Below are 18,450 nucleotides of genomic sequence, written 5' to 3' on the forward strand. Positions count from 1 at the left end.
CTGCCAGTACTTGAGCCGGACTAGGCTCCATAGGGCCGAGTAGATTGTTCACTCACTTCAAGAGTAAATCTTTTTTGGCCGGTTATAATGTTAGGAACCCCAACAGCGAGCAACACAAAACCCGGAGTCTACTCAGACGTCTGGTTTTCGCTGGAGCCCCTAGTGGTGGGGATAGACTTGGCTGCAGACAACTGAGGGTTGTGAATTGTGCACTGACCAGGGGAACCAAGCAGAAGAGTATAGGAGCACACAGCGGAGTGAAGTCCAAGCAAGGGTCAGGGGCCAGCAGCAGACAGAGTATCCAGTAGACAAGCCAAGGTCAGAGGTCACAGGCAAAACAGCAGCGTAAGAGTCCAGGCAAGAGGTCGGGGGGCACAGGCGATCAAACGTAGTCAGTAAACAAGGCAAGGGTCGGAAACAATGGACAGAATAGACAGAGAGCAAAGGAACACAGCAGGCTAGTATGAACAAGCAGGAAATATAACCGGCAGGAAGGGCTTGTCCCTTATAAACATGCAGGGGCCAATGAACGGTGCCCTGCACAGGGAATACTTAGTCAAGCTGGACTGTAATTATAGCACATGCGCACGCACCCGGCTGCCCTAGATGCCAGGACGCGGCGCTAATCCTTGCCGGCGTCTGGACCGTTGCCTGGGCAATGGCCGGGAGGAAATGACGTCCCGGTCGTCATGACGACGGCCGGGACTCAGAGGCAGAACAGGAAGCAAGTCGCGGCGGTGCCCGGATCCGCATTTCGTAACACTTTCAGAGTAGACTCCGGGTTTTGTTGTACCAGCTGGAGGAGTTCCTAACAGTGAGGAGTTTAAATTTAATTCTGTAGGGTATGGGGAGCCAATGTAGTGACTGTTGGAGGGAGACTGCAGATACAGAGCGGCGGGAGAGAAAAATGAGGCGTGCAGCAGCATTGAGGATAGACTTAAGAGGATCAAGGCGAGAATCAAGTAGGCCAGAGAGAAGAAGGTTACAGTAGTCAAGGCGAGAGATAACAAGCAAGTGAACAAGGGTTTTCGTGGCTTCCGTGGTGAGAAAGGGATGTATCTTAGATATATTCCGAAGGTGGAAATAGCAGGATTTTTAGAGGGACAGAATGTGAGGCTTAAATGAGAGGGAGGAATCAAGGATGACCCCAAGGCATCAGACTTGGGGGACAGAAACGAGGGTAGTGTTATTAAAAAAAATAGAGAGAGGGGGAGGTGGGAGAGTCCTGGCAGGGGGGAAGACTATAAGCTCGGTCTTGGAAATATTGAGGAAGCATTGGGACATCCAAGATGAGATGGCCGAGAGACAGGAGGAGACACGAGACAGAAGGGAAGGGGAGAGGTCAGGGGATAAAAGATAAATTTGGGTATCATCAGCATAGAGATGGTACTGGAGGCCAAAGGAGCTGATGAGGACACCAAGGGAGGAGGTGTAGCGGGAGAAAAGCAGGGGGCCAAGAACGGAGCCTTGAGGAACACCAACAGGTAGGGGAAGAGGGGGTGATGTAGAATCATGAGTAGAGACTGAGAAGGAGCGGTTGGTGAGGTAAGAGGAAAACCAGGAGAAGACAGTGTTACATAGGCCTATAGATTTGAGAGTTTGCAAAAGGAGTGCGTGGTCAACGGTATCGAAGGCAGCAGAGAGGTCAAGAAGGATAAGAAGGGAGTAGTATCTATTGGATTTAGCGAGGAAAAGGTCATTAGTGACCTTAGTGAGGGCAGTTTCAGTGGAGTGGGGGGCGAAAACCAGATTGGAGCGGGTCAAGGAGTGAGTGAGAGGAAAGAAAGGAGGTGAGACGGTTATAGACAACCCGTTCAAGGAGTTTGTAGGCAAAAGGAAGAAGCGAAATAGGGCGGTAATTAGAGAGAGAGGCGGGATCAAGGGGAGACAAGAGCATGTTTAAACGAGGAGGGGAAGATTCCAGAGGAGAGGGAGAGATTGATGAGGTGTGCAAGGTGGGAGCAGGCTTCGAGAGAGAGGGAGCGGAGGAGGTGGGAGGCGATTGGGTCCTGTGTGCAAGTGGAGGAAGGAGAGGAAGAGAGAAGGGGATGGACTTCATCTGCAGATACCGGAGTGAAGGAAGAGAAGGAGGGTGAGCTGGCAGGAGGGGAGGGGAGAAAGGAGATAGCAGCAGCAGAGGAGGGTGAGAAGGAGGACAGAATGGGCATGGAGAGGGGAGAGGGTGGGGGTATGTCGAAGTCAGCAAATTGGATAAAGTAATTTCAATTAATATCGAGCAGATTTGGTTGTCTTTGTTTGAAAAGATGCGTATTGCACGCTACAGCGTGGAAGGGCGTACGCAGCCACAACACGTGGCAATAGCGGTTTTTACACAGTTACACACATTCGCACCAATACGCTTCTTTGTAAATAGTACACATTAATTATAGTCGCAACACATAGTTATTTATGTCGAAATATAGTAGTGTTTATGTGTAATATTATAAGTTATATGCACATTAGTAATACATATGGTACAGGTTAAAGGAAATGTGTCATGTCTGGTATCATATTAATCCCCTTTACATCAGCAGCTGTCTGGTGCATTCGGCGAAGAGATCGCACATTGCATACTCTAGTTATTGATGTTAGGGAATAAACCTTTAATATGATGCTGACTATAAAATCCTAATGGACTAGTTGTAACTGGAGTTTTGGTGGGAAGAAAGGAGAACATCCCCTGGAGAGATGACCCCCACCTTTGGATTCTTTCGTTTGAACTAGCCTATGATCTGCAACCCCCTGGACCTTCCTGAAGCCTGGACCAATAGAAGCAAGCCATACCATCTGCATTGTTTTACTGTATTTCTGTTTGCATATAAGCAGTAGCTCTCATGTACTGTTCAGTCATCTTGACCACAGACTTCAGACCTGAATGACCATTCACTGGATCCAGAGCGCCTGCGATAAGTAACGGCTATACTTATTATTATTTCGCTTGAATTATTCTGCTACTTTTTGAGAATAAATATTTGTGCGTTGGAAACACAAATCGAGATTCGACAATCGTTATTGGATAGCGACAAAACGTGCATAACAATTTGGGGGCTCGCGGCGGAGGTTACGTTGCTGGATGATACGCAAGACCAACGGATTTCGGTTACGCAACAAAGGGTGGAGAAGCGTCATATATACGGGTTAGAACGCAATGTGTTCAAAACCTGAATTTTACTCCGTGTTGTGAAACTGAATGTCCGTTTTGCATAACCTGAAGGTGCGCTAACTTGAATCTAGGGACAAAAGAGAAAACTGTTTCTTTTTATTGTCATATTGCATTTTTAATGTATTGCATTGCTTAGCGTATGTGCATTTCCTGCTTAGCGTACGTCAACTTTTCTGATTTCAATACACTAAAGTTGGGATCTATTGTTGAATAGAGTGTCAGATGCTGTCTGACGAGGCAAGTGCCCAACTGATGAACGGTATGTTAGGCAGATATACCAAAGGCGAAAACTAGGAGGTTTTCGTCAAGCGCGCCCAATGGATCGCATGGTTTACTGATAATTAGTATTAGTAGGCGGTGCGATATGACCACACGGTAAGGACAACCGTGAGTGTGAATTGGGAGAGCAGCTTGGAGGAATTATACTGGAAAGGCAGGTTGATTGTATCGACATTGCGCTACCAGCGATAATAAACTCAACAGATTTTGTGGTAGAGCCGGGGTATCGAGGAGCTGATAGCCCTGGGGCCCACAGTGATATTTCTGTTTTAGGGGTCCTCGCAGGGTGCGAGAAGAAGCGAGTTGACGCGGCTAGCGGAAATACGTCCACGGCCATTAGAGATCTCTAGCGGTAGATTGTAGCAACAGGGTTGAAAGTGTTTGTGGAAGAGACAAAGTATTGCGGTATATTTTTGGCCCACATAGATATTAGTACTGTTCAACATGGGTGCTAAGCATACGCTAGAGATGGCCAGTGTACTGCCTAAGGAAGGGCCTATTGGTTCAGCGAGGTTTCTTATGTGTAAGAAATATGGTGAATACGCAACGGTTTATTGCGACACGTGGGTCAAGATGACCAAGGATTGTGTTAGGCCTTTCCCAACAATAGGAAGTTTTAATTCAGAGGCACTGAATAATGTAAAAGATAAAGTGTGGTTGATTAAGTCAACAAAAGTGAGAAATAAACATAATGATTGTTTAAAATTGTGGCAAATGGAAGGCAACACGTGGCAGAGCAGCGAATGCACAGCGGAAGTAGGCGTGTCTAAAAGCGCGCGCACAAAGGAAGTAGCCGCTGAGAAGCGTGGAGAACTTAGCGCAAGCGCGCCCCCGCCACCCTATGTGGCGGGAGGAGTAAGTACAGCCGTTATTAAAAATGAATAAAAACGAATTTGCTAAGTTATATCCTGTTTCAAGTTAGTTTTAAACAAGTGTGTCAGATGAAGAAGATGAACCCACTCTAATTTCAGCCATTGCCCATGCTGTTAATATGCTAGAGGTTCAGCTTAAGTATGGAAAGGGGGCAATGGCTGAGGTAGGTGAGAGTAGTGTTACCACTAGGAGGGATAACATCCAAAGTACTGAAGTAGTTACTCCTGTAAATAATCCTGAAGATAGTGAACCGGTGGGTACGCATCCAGTTCGCACAATATCAGTTTCCAATGGGAAGGCAGATAAGGATGGTGTAGTTCCTGTAAGAAATGTTACAATGTATTGTCCTTGGACTAGATCAGAATTACGTTCCATTATGACTGAATTCCTAGATCCTAGAAAAGAGTTGGCTAAGTGTCAGAAGTTTGTTAAGGACTTAGGAAATGCACACGAACCAACCAATAAAGATTGGCGTGTAGTGTTGAGGAAGACAACACCTTGACAGATGAGGTTAATCATGAAAATATAGAACAAATTGTCACACATTTAGCCATCTATTTTCCAGTAGTAGTAAATTGAAGCAAAATTTTCACCATTAAACAGAAAGATAGTGAAACAGCATCAGATTACTTCGCTAGAGCTCTAACAGCGATAGCACGGTTCACTGGAATATCAAACATAGGTGAGGACCCACATCACAGAGAGGTAGCTGTAGTGGTATTAATGGATGGCCTTAGGGAAAATTTAAAGACGAGGGTACAAACCACATTAGCTAATTGGAGAGGCATCACAGTAGATTATCTTAAGGAGTCTGCTGTGGAGCATGACAAAAACCTTTTTAGGAAAAAGGAAGAGAAAAGTGATAGGTTAATGACGGTAAGTATACAGGCTCTAGAGGGAATGCATACACGACCACCAGCATACAACCCACATAAGAAGAAACATAAAATAATCAGGTGTTTCAACTGTAATGAAGAAGGACATTTCATGAGAGATTGTAAAAAGGAAAGACTCAATACACATAAGGGTGGGTCACATAAATATCCTCCAAAGAGGAATTCACATAGACAAGAAGACTCATACCTGCCCGCGCACTTTATAGCAGCAAATGCTGCGCAGGAAAGCGATAGTCAGCGCTAGGGGTCAGGTCATACCTGTAGTCTACAGCCAGTGAGGTTAACTGAGAGTCTGAGAGAAGATCCAACAATGATAGTTGACATAGCTGGTAGGAAACAAACTTTTCGTGTAGATACAGGGGCGGCCAGATCTGTGATAACCTCTCCTTTCAATCTACAGGTGACCAGTTAAACTATTCCAGCTATGGGGGTAACGGGAAGAGTGTTACATTATCCTTTAACTAAACCCACAGAAGTTACTATTGGGCCCCTGCATACCAAGCATTTGTTTCTCTTAGCTGCAGCAGCTCCTACTATCTTGCTGGGAAGAGACTTGTTATGTAAAATGGGATGTGTCATATACTGTACCCCAGATGGTGTATTCCTAGATATACCAGAGAAGGTCGTACATGAGGTACAGGATATTTTGGACACCCCTCAAAGGTTAATGTTGCACTCTACCGTTATAGAACAAAGTCCATCTCAAGTAAATGGGATGTTGCAGGAAATACTGGGTTCCCTATGGACCAGAGATGGACAAGACACTGGATTGATGGCAAATGTAGCCCCTGTGATGGTAAATCTAAAAAGTGGTAGGATAGCTCCAAAAACCCCACAGTATCCATTAAAACCGGAGGTGGAACTAGGGGTATATCCTGTTATTGAGAGACTGTTGCAACAAGGGATTTTAATTCGTACATCCAGCACAGCAAATAGTCACATTTTCCCTGTGAAGAAGAGTGGGGGGAGGGGCTATAGATTAGTCCAGGACTTAAGGGGAATTAATAAAATGGTTGAGAGCCAATTCCCCGTAGTGCCCAATCAAGCTGTCATCCTCATGCAGATCCCACCGTCTGCTAGTCATTTTACTGTCATTGATCTATGTTCTGCTTTCTTCTCAGTCCCTCTTCACCCTGACTGCCAATACCTATTTGCATTCTCCTACAGGGGAGTGCAATATACATGGACGAGACAGCCCCAGGGGTTCATTGACAGCCCCCAGTATTTTCTCCCAAGCCTTACATGACTGTTTACAATCCTTTCAACCCAGCAATGGGTCTGTTCTAATTCAATATGTGGACGATTTGTTGTTGTGCTCTGATTCTTTTATGTCATGTTTACATGATACTAAATTGCTGTTGCTCCATCTCTCGCAAACAGGGCACAAGGTGGCAAAGGACAAATTACAGCCATGTCAGACTAAGGTCAAATACTTAGGACACTGTCTCACCCAGGGGGTAAGACACATGACAACCGACAGAATTGAGGCCATACAACACATGACTCTGCCGCAAAGCCAGAAGCAAATTCGTACCTTCTTTGGGATGTGTGGATACTGTAGATCCTGAATCCCAGGTTTTTCTATTCTGGCATTACCATTGCAGGAGCTAGTCTCTTCCTCAAAACCAGAACGTGTCGTACACACAGAAGAGTCAGAGCAAGCGTTCTTTAATCTTAAAGATAGTCTGACTAGAGCACCTGCATTAGGAATACCTGATTGTGAAAAGCCTTTTGAGCAATACTGTACGGAAGCTGATGGTTGTGCAGCAGGTGTCCTCACACAGAAACATGGCGACGCTAGCAGACCGGTAGCATACTACAGTGCACAATTGGACACTGTGGCAAGATCACTCCCAACATGTCTCAGAAGTGTAGCAGCAACTGCTCTTCTGGTAAGTAAGACCGAGGATGTAGTATTAGGACATAATTCAACTGTCTATACACCCCAGGCTGTATCAGCTCTGTTAAATTAAGCTTAAACCAGACATGTTTCTTCAGCTAGATTCACAAAGTGGGAACTAGCTCTAATGGCACCGTCAAACATCACCATCAAATGATGTAGCACCTTAAATCCAGCTACATACCTTTCATATGTGTCTCTAGAGACACAAAGGGTGGGAGGTGAGGAAACACTGGGTGATGATGAGTTTGGCAAGAGTACTGATATGCATGATTGTATGGAATACCTGAATAAGACCTTTACTGCGAGGCCCGACATACGTGACACCCCCTTAGAAAATGTAGATTTTACGTTTTATACAGATGGGAGTTGTCATAGACAGACAGAGACGGGAGAACTATGTACTGGTTATGCTGTTGTAGACGATAAGGATGTTTTAGAAGCTAGACCCCTTGGCCCACCTCACTCAGCCCAGGTGGCGGAACTAGTAGCATTAACGAGAGCTTGTGAGTGGCAAAGGGTAAGTCAGCTTATATATATACTGACTCTAGGTACGCCTTCGGGGCAGTGCACGATTTTGGGGCCCTTTGGTGTCTTAGAAACTTTATGACAGCAGCAGGCACGCCAGTGGCACACTCACATCACATAAAAGGACTTTTGACAGCGATACAGTTACCCAGGACAGTAGCCGTCATAAAGTGTAAAGCCCATACCTCTGAAGAAGACCCGGTGTCATTGGGCAACAACAGGGCGGACGAAGCTGCTAAATGGGCAGCAGGGCAACATATGACTGTATCAACAGAGACTATGATGGTTTTTCAGACATTAGACATGCAGAAATTAATTGAAATGCAAGATTTGTGTTCCCTGCAGGAAAAGGCGGTCTGTAAGGCGAAGGGATGTGGTCAAGAGTCCTCAGGACTCTGGAGGGATGGACAAGGTAAGCCTGTAGCTCCCAGAACATACTATCCAAGCCTGGCTGAAGCAGCACACGGTCTGACTCACCTGGGTAAAGAAGGTATGTGCAAACTAGTGAGAGCATGCTGGTGTGCTCCTGGATTTTCCTCTCAGGCTGGTAAGAAGGCAATGTCATGTCTTACTTGTTTAAGGAAAAATGTCAGGAAAACTATTCCAACTGAGCCATCCCACATCCCTCCTACAGATGGACCTTTTCAGGTAATAGAAATTGACTATATCCAATTACCACCTTGCAGGAATCTAAAGTATGTGTTAGTATGTATTGATGTATTTTCCGGTTGGGTAGAAGCATATCCGGCAGCCACTATGTCACGGGCACTAGGAGTTTTACCCAGAATTCACCAGGTGTAGCTACACTTACCAGAAGTGTGGACCTCTGGGTAGTGTGGTGAATCAGTAGAACCATACAGTAGAATAGAGGAAAGGAATGTCAATAGTATAAATGCTGAGTCTTGGCACCGTGGAACTGTGATGGTACAGCAGTTTAGTAAACAAGATAAAATGAGGAAAGAGTCCAAGTGCCTTAGCACGCAGGTAGCATATAGCAGGCCAGTACTTGATAACTGCATAACGTTAGGCAAAGACCAATCAACAATATAGTAGAAGAGTCAGCGACTTGTAGCTACAATACAGAGGCACTTGTAGACTTTAGTCCAGCTAATAGGTACCATACAGAGTAGTAGCTATATCACAAGGAAACATGAATGGTCTACAGCTGGTAAGTTTCACCACGGATATGTAGAGAAGACTTGTCCAGCGCAGGTGTGTAACAGAATAGTGTGAGTGGTCTGCAATTGGCAAGTTGTACCACTGATGTGAAGGAAAGACTTGTCCAGGCGCAGGCATGGAACGGAGTAATGTGAGTGGTCTGCAATAGGCAAGTTTTACCACTGATGTGAAGGGAAGACTTGTCCAGGTGCAGGCATGTAACGGAGCAACGTGAGTGGTCTGCAATAGGCAAGTTGTACCACTGATGTGAAGGGAAGACTTGTCCAGGTGCAGGCGTGGAACGGAGTAATGTGAGTGGTCCAGGTGCAATAGGCAAGTTGTACCACTGATGTATAGAGGAGACTTATCCAGAAGCAGGCAGGTAACGGAGGTAGCAAGAGTAGTCTGCAGCGGGTAAGTTCTACTACCGATTTGGAGAGGAGACTTGTCCAGAAGCAGGCAGGTAACGGAGGTAGCGAGAGTAGTCTGCAGCGGGTAAGTTCTACTAACGATGTGGAGAGAAGACTTGTCCAGAGCAAACGGATAAAACGAGCAGAAACAGGAAACACCTCAGAGTCTCAAGGAATGAGAACCAAGAACAGGCAAAGGTAATAGGGCAACATGTGCCTTAAGTACTGAGAGGTGATTAATTAACCAATGAGACTAGAGGCGAGGTATTAACAGTTCAGGGTTTCTGCACATGCGCAATCTTAGTCAAGATGGCGGGTGGCCGTGGCTCAGGAGAGGCGCCGGCAGGAGCGAGAGAGACCCATGTCCCAACCTAGAGGCACTAACAGTCCGGTGAGTGACACACTAATACTGCTGTGTTCACTGCAAAGAAAATTGTACAAGAGTTTTTGTGTAGGTTCGGTATCCCTAGAATCATTGAAAGTGATAGGGGTACCTACTTTACTGGTGATATCTTCCAAAATATGTGTAAGCTCATGGGAATCAGTAACAGACTTCATACCCCTTACCGACCACAAGCCAGTGGTAAGGTGGAAAGAGTAAATGGTACTATTAAGAACAAGCTTGGTAAGATAATGGCTGAAACTGGGTTGGTGTGGCCTGAAGCTTTGCCACTAGTCCTCCATAGCATCCGAACCACTCCTAGACCACCTCTTAATCTGTCCCCCTTTGAGACACTGTTCGGCCGACAACCTCATTTGATCGTAAGTCCACAAGACGACTTGAAGTGTAATAATGAAGTGACTGTACAATATCTTATAAGAATGAGTAGACAGCTAAAGCAACAACAACAAAAACTAAAAATGCTGTCACCTGGTATGCCAGAAACGAACTGTCATGATGTTGAACCTGGAGACTATGGTTTGAATGTTCTGTATTCCCTGTCTTGCTATGGTGACATTTACATAAAGTACTGTCTTTTCGACCCCTGTCATGTTCATTCAATGGGGCAATTCTCCTCCTACCCAGAGCCCTACTAGGATCAACATTCTATTATTCCAATGTACCCTATACTCCACTTGAGACCAGGGCAATGGGCTGTTTGCATGATGAGATGGTACAAGGGATGGGCCTCAATGACACCGGACGTAGCCCACCCTTGATGGAGCCTATCACACCACCAGGTACATTAAATTGAAGTTATAATAATTTTTTTGTTTAGAAAAAAAAGAAATTTGTCTAACCTATCAAAAACATTTATGGGGGGCAATATTGTCTGAAGTAATTAAGGATCATTTTTAACCCAACGCACACAAAATTCATTTGTCTATCTTTTACACACTGGCACATAATTTAAAATGGTAATGACTTGTTCTGGGGATTTACCCTTCATTCTAGGTGCCAATACAGGTGAAGGAAACTTTCACAATGAGCTGGTCGAGGAGCCACGTGATGTCGAAGAGCATCAGATGACTGTGGAAGCAGAAGTCAGGGGACAGGAATCACTGAACGCATGTCATCAAAATATTAGGAATACAAATACCACTATTCAGACCAACACCACAGAAATCTCTGCAACCCTCACTCATATGGAGCACAATTTAGACCAAAACCTAACCTCAATAAACAATACTTTCACACATCTCACAAACCTTCTTTCTGCATATATCACTAACAATCCAACAGCACCCACTTCCCAGGTATCTTCATCTTTCTCTACAACTGCCAGTCCTATCTATCAACCATACTGCACCACACCGGAATATCATTCCATAACTAGACCCCATTACCCTCACCCGTGTCCACATACTGACCCACTCCCTTCTCATGGTCCTACTCTTTATAGCGTCACACCTTGCTTACAACACCATTCTTTCCCTCAACCCCAATATTTTCAAACTGAAAATATGTTTCCCTATATCCGTTATAACCCATCTTACCACACTTGTTCTGCTCCCCCTTCTCCTCCTGCCATCTCTGCCCCAAGAGCACAAAGGGTAAACGTTATCTCCTGGAAGTGGCGACAAGAAAGACAAAGGGAAAAATATGAATCACAAAATCATAGGTCCGTAGAAAACACAAGCAGTATGTTGTATGACAAACAGTGGCAGATTTACACAGTAAAAATAGCAGATAAATTACTACAGAGAGGCTTGGATAATATGCATTTCAATATACTGTAATACAACTAGGGTAGGTCCTTTACAAATGTTTAAAGGGTTTTTTTCTGGGGAGCTCTCCAAGTGGTATATCAAGTTAAACATCACACTTAAAATTAACAGGGGAAAGATATTAGAATGCTCAATGATAATCTGCCTGCATACTTAGCTATAAAAGTAAGGACATGAATGCTAACATCTTAAAGTACTACATATATGACATATATTTAGGTTTAAAAATAAATTTTTACCTAAAAGCCACGCATCACCATATGGCCTTGCACCCCCTTGCCTCTGTTGCAATCTTTCCACGCCCCTGATTGCCAGAAAGCAAAGGAGTCATGTGTATTACTTGGCCACACAGCTACCAGGTCATGAATTTGGAGAGACGGGTCACATATAGCCTGGACGTTTATTGAGTGGAAATGATTGCGATTCAAATAAATCGCAGCATTCCCACCAGACGGAACGAAGGCTACATGAGTCCCATCTCCTGCCCCTATGACGTGCGGAAAACTGACTATGGTCGCAAACTGTCGTTTTATGGGCACAAGCGACTCCTCATTGAATGGCAGATGGAAGAATTGCTTGAGCTGTGGCAGGCACACCCACAGAACAACCTTCAGCACACGACTGAAGGACTTCTGAGGCATCCCTGCCACCATCCCCACAGTGGTCTGGAAAGACCCTGTGCGCCAAAGTGCAACAGCGCCAACAATTTGGTAAATGGCGTTATTGCTGTGGGGATGTTGCGCATTGGCTCCAGGTCCCACTGCACAATGCTCAGGGTGTTCAGGATGACATGAGGCGGGAGCCGATAACGATGTACCACCTCAGCATCAGACATCCTAAAGAGGCTGACATATGGCCTGAAAACACGATCCACTGGCGATGATGGACTAGTTGCTGGTTCTGGAGGCGTGGGCACTGGTTGCCCTCCTGCACTGCCATATGTCCCTCAGCTATTTCTAAATAAAGGCTATATTTAAGAGAGAAGAATGTTTTTAAAAATGATTACCTATTTTTCACGAGCCTCGGCAGCCGCGGGCACCGCCGAGACTCACTTCCTGCTCCCTCTGGCGTCCTGGCCGTCGCCATGATGACCGGGACGTCACTTCCTGTTTCACGTCTCCGACCGTTGCCAGGGCAACGGCCGGACGCCGAAATCTCTGCTTTCGCGCCCCGGCCACTCAGTACAGCCGGGCGCATGCACTATAGCCTGCGGGCTAACTAGGTCTTTTAATGTAATCACCTTGGACTGTGTGTTGTTGTAGGGCAATGGCCTGATTGGTTGGCTCCAGTGTAAAAAGCAGGGAGGGCTTAGCCTCCCTGCCGGTTATAGCATCCTGTTTCTAGTACTGTAGCCTGCTCCCTAGCTTTGTTAGGTGTTTAAACCTTTGGATTACCTGTGTATGACATTGCCTGTCCCTGGATTCTGAACCATTGCCTGTGACCTTCACCTATTGCCTGTACCCGGACTCTGAACCATTGCCTGTGACCTTGATTTATTGCTTGTACCCGTACTCTGTACCATTGCCTGTGATCCTGATCCATTGCCTGTCCCCGGATTCTGAACCGTTGCCTGTGACCCTGACCCTGCTGGTACCTGACATCTCTGGTGCTCCATCCAGTCTGCAGATCGCTGGCCTGCCTGTTCTGTGTGTTACCTCCTGTACCTGTGCTCAGCAATGTGAATATAAACTTATACTACTTTGAGTTTAAGACCTGGGGGCATCTGAGTACCTGTGAGCATAACCAGTCTCTATGGGAAAGGCGGCTGTTAAAGGTGAAGACCTCAGCTGCCTGTTCTATAAGTTAATGCCGCACTGGTTGTCATAACACTACTTCAACATTTTAAAACTTTCATGCCTGTTTGAACATGAAACATTTCAAGTATACTTACACCTACAAGTGGGTTGGTCAAACTCATAATGGGGCTGGGGGTAAAAATAAATGTATTACTAACAAATAAAGCAGGAAACACAAGTAGGCATTGTGACTAGGCATGAATAAATTAAGAAAAACAAAACCAAATAGCACATACATAAGTCACTGAAAAACCAAACACCAAAAACATTAATAATAAAGAATGCTGAATTAGTCCTTCTCCTTAGATGCTAAGTAAAAGGATGGCACCTAGGGCCATACAACTTACGACACAATGAAGGCGAATCCTGGCAGTCAAGCAAAGTTAGCCAGCAGCCTAATGAGCAGAGTGCTATATAAAACATATAGAAAACATAAGAAAGCTATTTAGCAGCCACTTGACTAGGCTATGATGAGACAAAGTAAAACAAAGTATGACATGAAGGAAAGTAAGATTACAAAAAACAAAGAAAAACAAAACATATACATAACACATACATTTGTATCAGAAAAACAAAACAAAAAATAGTATCAAACCACAAAAGATTAGGCTACCATTTTACATACACTTTTAAAAGGAGTAAAAACTAAAACAAACCTTGTTAATTGAAAAAGCTTAACACAACAGGGGAAAAAGGAAACTGTAATGCAATACTGGATGCAAAAATGCAAGGCAGAAATGGCAGCATAAAGCACATGCTGTAATCAGACTTTTTATATTAGTGTTTCGATTAGCAGAGAGTATGCAGGTGATTGTGAGCAAATGTCACGAACATGCACCGATCGGCTGTATTTTTGTGTATGTAAGTGTTTGTCACAGGGAGATAAAGTAGACCCCAAGTTGGTGCATTCTATACGCCGACTCCTACGCGATTCCGTAGGTTTGCCTGACCTTGACTTGGACATCACTTCAAGGGAATGCCCTCACTGTGCATTGACTGCGCCACCACGCCCCATTACCTCCCCATTCACACAGCTACATTGCAGTTGCAAATGTGAGGGTTCTGCTACCGCAGTCAAACGGGAGTCCTGTGTTGGAAGCATTCGCAGAAGAGTTTTGCGTACGATACACACAAAAAACGGAGATGCTTCCCCTGAAGACTCAGGCACAAAATTTGGAATAAGGTTTTATGGTAGATGAGAAAAAATTGATATTTTTGGCCCCAATTGAAACTGCTATTTATTGTGCAAACCTATCACTGCTTATTCCTCAGCAAAACACATCCCAACAGTGAAGAATAGGGGTGGTAGCACCATATTGTGGGGATGCTTTTCCTCAGGAGCAATTGAGCATCTTGTTAAACTGATGGATGGTATTAAATACAAGAAGATACTTCAAGACAACCTACTTTAGCCTTTTAGAAAACTATATCTTGGGGAAAATTCACCTTTCAGCAGGACAATGACACAAGTCCAAAGCAACTCTGGCATGGTTGAACAACAAAAAGTAAACTTTTCTAAAATAGGCAAGTCAAAGTCCAGATGGTCAATGTATCAAGCTGCGATTTTGCATTCCCAGCAATTTTTTCGGGCGAGTTGATTTGACGTGTTTCTTTCAAAATTGAGACTATTACAAATCGCAGTCCCAGCTTTTTCCTACTCTAGCTATACAAGTCACCAAATATATAAAGTTGTGATTTCGCAAACTCGCCCAAGTTAGAATTCAAAATCGCCAGATACAACCTGCTAATTTCTAGAGGCTAGATTAGCAAACACATCACTGTTACACTACTGGGCTATACAGGCACAGGAACCGTCGACCTGTGTAATGTAAAAATCAGATCATTTTTTTTCTAAAATGCGTGGGGTCCCCCCTCTAAAGACTATTGTTAAATGCGTATTGTCACTAACCAATAACGATTGTCGAACCTCGATTTGTGTTTCCAAAGCACAAAGATTTATTCTCAAAAAGTAGCAGAGGATGGTTCAAGCGAAATAATAATAAGTACAGCCGTTACTTATCGCAGATGCTCTGGATCCAGTGTGCAGACATTCAATCCTGAAGTCTGGGGACAAGATGTCTGAACACTAGATGTGAAGCTGCTGCTTATATGCACACAGAAATACAGTAATACAATGAAGATGGTATAGTTTGCTTCTATTGGTCCAGGTTTCAGGAAGGTCCAAGGGGTTGTCAATCATTGGCTAGTTCATCCTAAAGAATCAAAAGGAGGGGGTCATCTCTCCAGGGGGTATGCTCTGCTCTTCCCGCCAAGATTCCTTAGTCTTAAGTAGTTCATAATTCCCTATCATTCATAACTTGTGTATGCACTTTGCGATTCCTTCGCAGAGTGAACCAAACAGTAGCAAATGTTAAGAGGTTTATTATGATACCACACATGATATGATTCCTTCAACCTGTTCCATATATTTCACTAATGTGCATATAACTTATATTATAACACATAAATACTACTATATTTCGACATAACTGACTATGTGTTGCAACTACCATTAATGTGTACTATTTTACAAGTATGCATGTTTGTGCGAATGTATGGTAAAAGACCAAATACTGTTGCTGCCACGTGTTGTAGCTGCGTACGCCCTTCCAAGCCGTAGCGTGCCCTTGTACGTCGTAGCGTACCGTACGCATCTTTTCAGACAAAGAAAACCAAGTTTGCTCGATTTTAATTGAAATTACTTTATCCAATTTGCTGACTTCGACAGCTCCACCCTTTGATAGTGTAACAAACTTTCACCCAATCACCGTTTCAAGTTCAGGATTATACAATACTTCTTCACAGACCATGATCTCGGTATCTGGTACCACCCTTTCAGTCTCTTTCTCAGTGTTACTCCTAGGAGACCTTTTTCCACACTTCAACACAGTAGGAACACATTTGACACATAAACCAATCGCTAAGATGACACCCAGTATAAGCAGAAGGAGCTTACCTAAACTAGCAACCATTTCCTGTACCCACTCCCCCAGACCAGAGAACCATTTCACAGGGTTCAACCATGAGAACCAACCTGCCACCTTTTCCCCGACCTCATATAACAAAGAATTATGGTTCTTTCGAAATTCCCATTTTAGTTGCAAAATTTCATCCATCTTCCGGTCTATAACCTCTTTAGGGTCATCCACATTATTAGTGATGTACGTGCAATATTTGACACCGAACTGGGTGGCCAGTGTTACACAGTACCCACCAGTAATAGAGGTGAGATAATTTAGTACCAGTCTATGTTGCACCAACTCCTTCTTGTACGCTTGTAGCTCCCTTTCAGTATACCTGAAAGTGTCATCATACATCTCGGTGATATTATATATTAATTTAGCTAGGTCTTGGATATATTTAAAGTTTAATGTTCCCCGAGCGGTCCTGGTGAGATCTAGAGCAACCATAACTTGAAAACCAGCAGTTTCACTAATCAATTTTGTAGCTATGGGTTCCTCACCAGGAATCATATTTCTCTTGCCACAGTGTTCATACTGTGTGTGTATGTATGGTGGTGATGTAATCTTGTGAATACTAACCATTTCTTCATGAGTAATAGTCATGATTTCAGGAACCAGTTTAGCTAAGAAACACAAGCCCTTGGAACTCGGAGTCACCCAGGAATAGGCTTTTCTTCCACAAACAAAATACACATCATCAGGGAGAACATAAGGAAAAGTATGTCCATTAATTATATCACACAGAGTTTTGCTAAAACTACCCATGCCCAGTGTCTTCATTTGCTGGAGACACGTGTCCGCATGGATGACATTCTTACAATTATCTATAGAGACTTTTCTAATGGATACCTTCTTATGTTTGGTTATACGCCCTAATTTGTGACTTCCATCAACATTCCTGCCTATAGGTGACCTTGTGAGTCTCCCTCTAAAATGAGTGTGGCGAGCCTTTGTCTGATCTTATGGGTCAGCTTCCCAATTCTCCAGACGTTTTGCATGAGAGATATTTAGACACAGCAAAGATCTGTCTATGGAGTATTGTCGAAGCGTCAGACTAGGGTACATAGTGTTATTGTACCTCCCGTCTATGGGCCTCCCACCTCTCAATTCGAGTACTTCGGATATGTTTAAAGGGAATGGCACTAGTCCTATATTATGCTGCCCTTGCGGCACGTGAGAGCACACCCAACACTCGGTTTGGTTTAGCACCTTACCCACCAGGGAGTGATAATCCTCCAAAGGATGCCCGCCTATATTCAGAGTACTGGGGGACTGGCATCGTTGGATGCATCTCTCTTCAACTAGGGAGTTGCAGAACTTGCAGATACAATACTCATCAGACAATAGCTCCTCACACTGCCTCCGAGTTCCTGAGCTAGCAGACCTGTTCATAACCCCCGGACCAAGCTTGATAATGGGCTGCTCTGAGTATTCTAATAACTTCTCCTCTGCCTCCATCTCATCCACATCACTACCAGAACCCTCCTTCGTCCTCCATCCTCCTTCACAAAAATAGAATGTCCTAGAAAGAGTAAAAACAAGGAAAATCCTGGAACAAAAGAAAAACAAAAACCGCCACTCCATAGCTGGATAGTTCTGATGCAACGTCTCTGGCTCAGGTGTCTTGGCTGCGGGCTTTAGGTCTCCCGGAACAGATTTACGAGTGACAGATCGGTGTCGTCGGTCTCAGTTTTATCTCGCACTTTCTCCGGGTTATTGACTCTCCTGCAGTGGGTGGAATGGACCCAAGTGTCTCTCTCTGCAACCTTCAGTGGTGTAGTACTGGTCAGCAGCACTTGGTACGGGCCTTCCCAACGGTCTGTTAAACAACCTGAACGTAAAAAATTGCGGATCATAACATAGTCCCCAGGTTCAAGATCATGACAATTCGTTTCTGGCATACCAGGTGACAGCATTTTGAGTTTTTGTTGTTGTTGTTTCAGCTGTCTGCTCATTTTTATAAGATATTGCACAGTCACTTCATTATTACACTTTAAGTCGTCTTGCGGACTCACAATCAAATGAGGTTGTCGTCCGAACAGTATCTCAAAGGGGGACAGATAAAGAGGAAGTCTAGGAGTGGTCCGAATGCTATGGAGGACCAATGGCAAAGCCTCAGGCCATGCCAACCCAGTTTCAGCCATTACCTTACCAAGCTTGTTCTTTATAGTACCATTTACTCTCTCCACCTTACCACTTGCTTGTGGTCGGTAAGGGGTGTGAAGTCTGCTACTGATTCCCATGAGTTTACACATATTTTGGAAGATATCACCAGTAAAGTGGGTACCCCTATCACTTTCAATGATTCTAGGGAT

General features: G+C 44.3%; 1 long non-coding RNA gene across 1 annotated transcript in view; it reads right to left on the reverse strand.

The window, feature by feature from the left end:
* LOC142099345 (uncharacterized) overlaps nt 1–18,450 on the reverse strand; it is a 258,678-nt gene that overhangs the window by 63,155 nt on the left and 177,073 nt on the right. The window contains exon 4 of the long non-coding RNA XR_012678516.1: nt 11,146–11,216. This is a non-coding gene — a long non-coding RNA (uncharacterized LOC142099345). The remainder of the gene's footprint in view (nt 1–11,145; nt 11,217–18,450) is intronic.

The sequence above is a fragment of the Mixophyes fleayi genome, chromosome 8 (genome assembly GCF_038048845.1).
Source record: "Mixophyes fleayi isolate aMixFle1 chromosome 8, aMixFle1.hap1, whole genome shotgun sequence".
Taxonomy (NCBI): Eukaryota; Metazoa; Chordata; class Amphibia; order Anura; family Limnodynastidae; genus Mixophyes; species Mixophyes fleayi.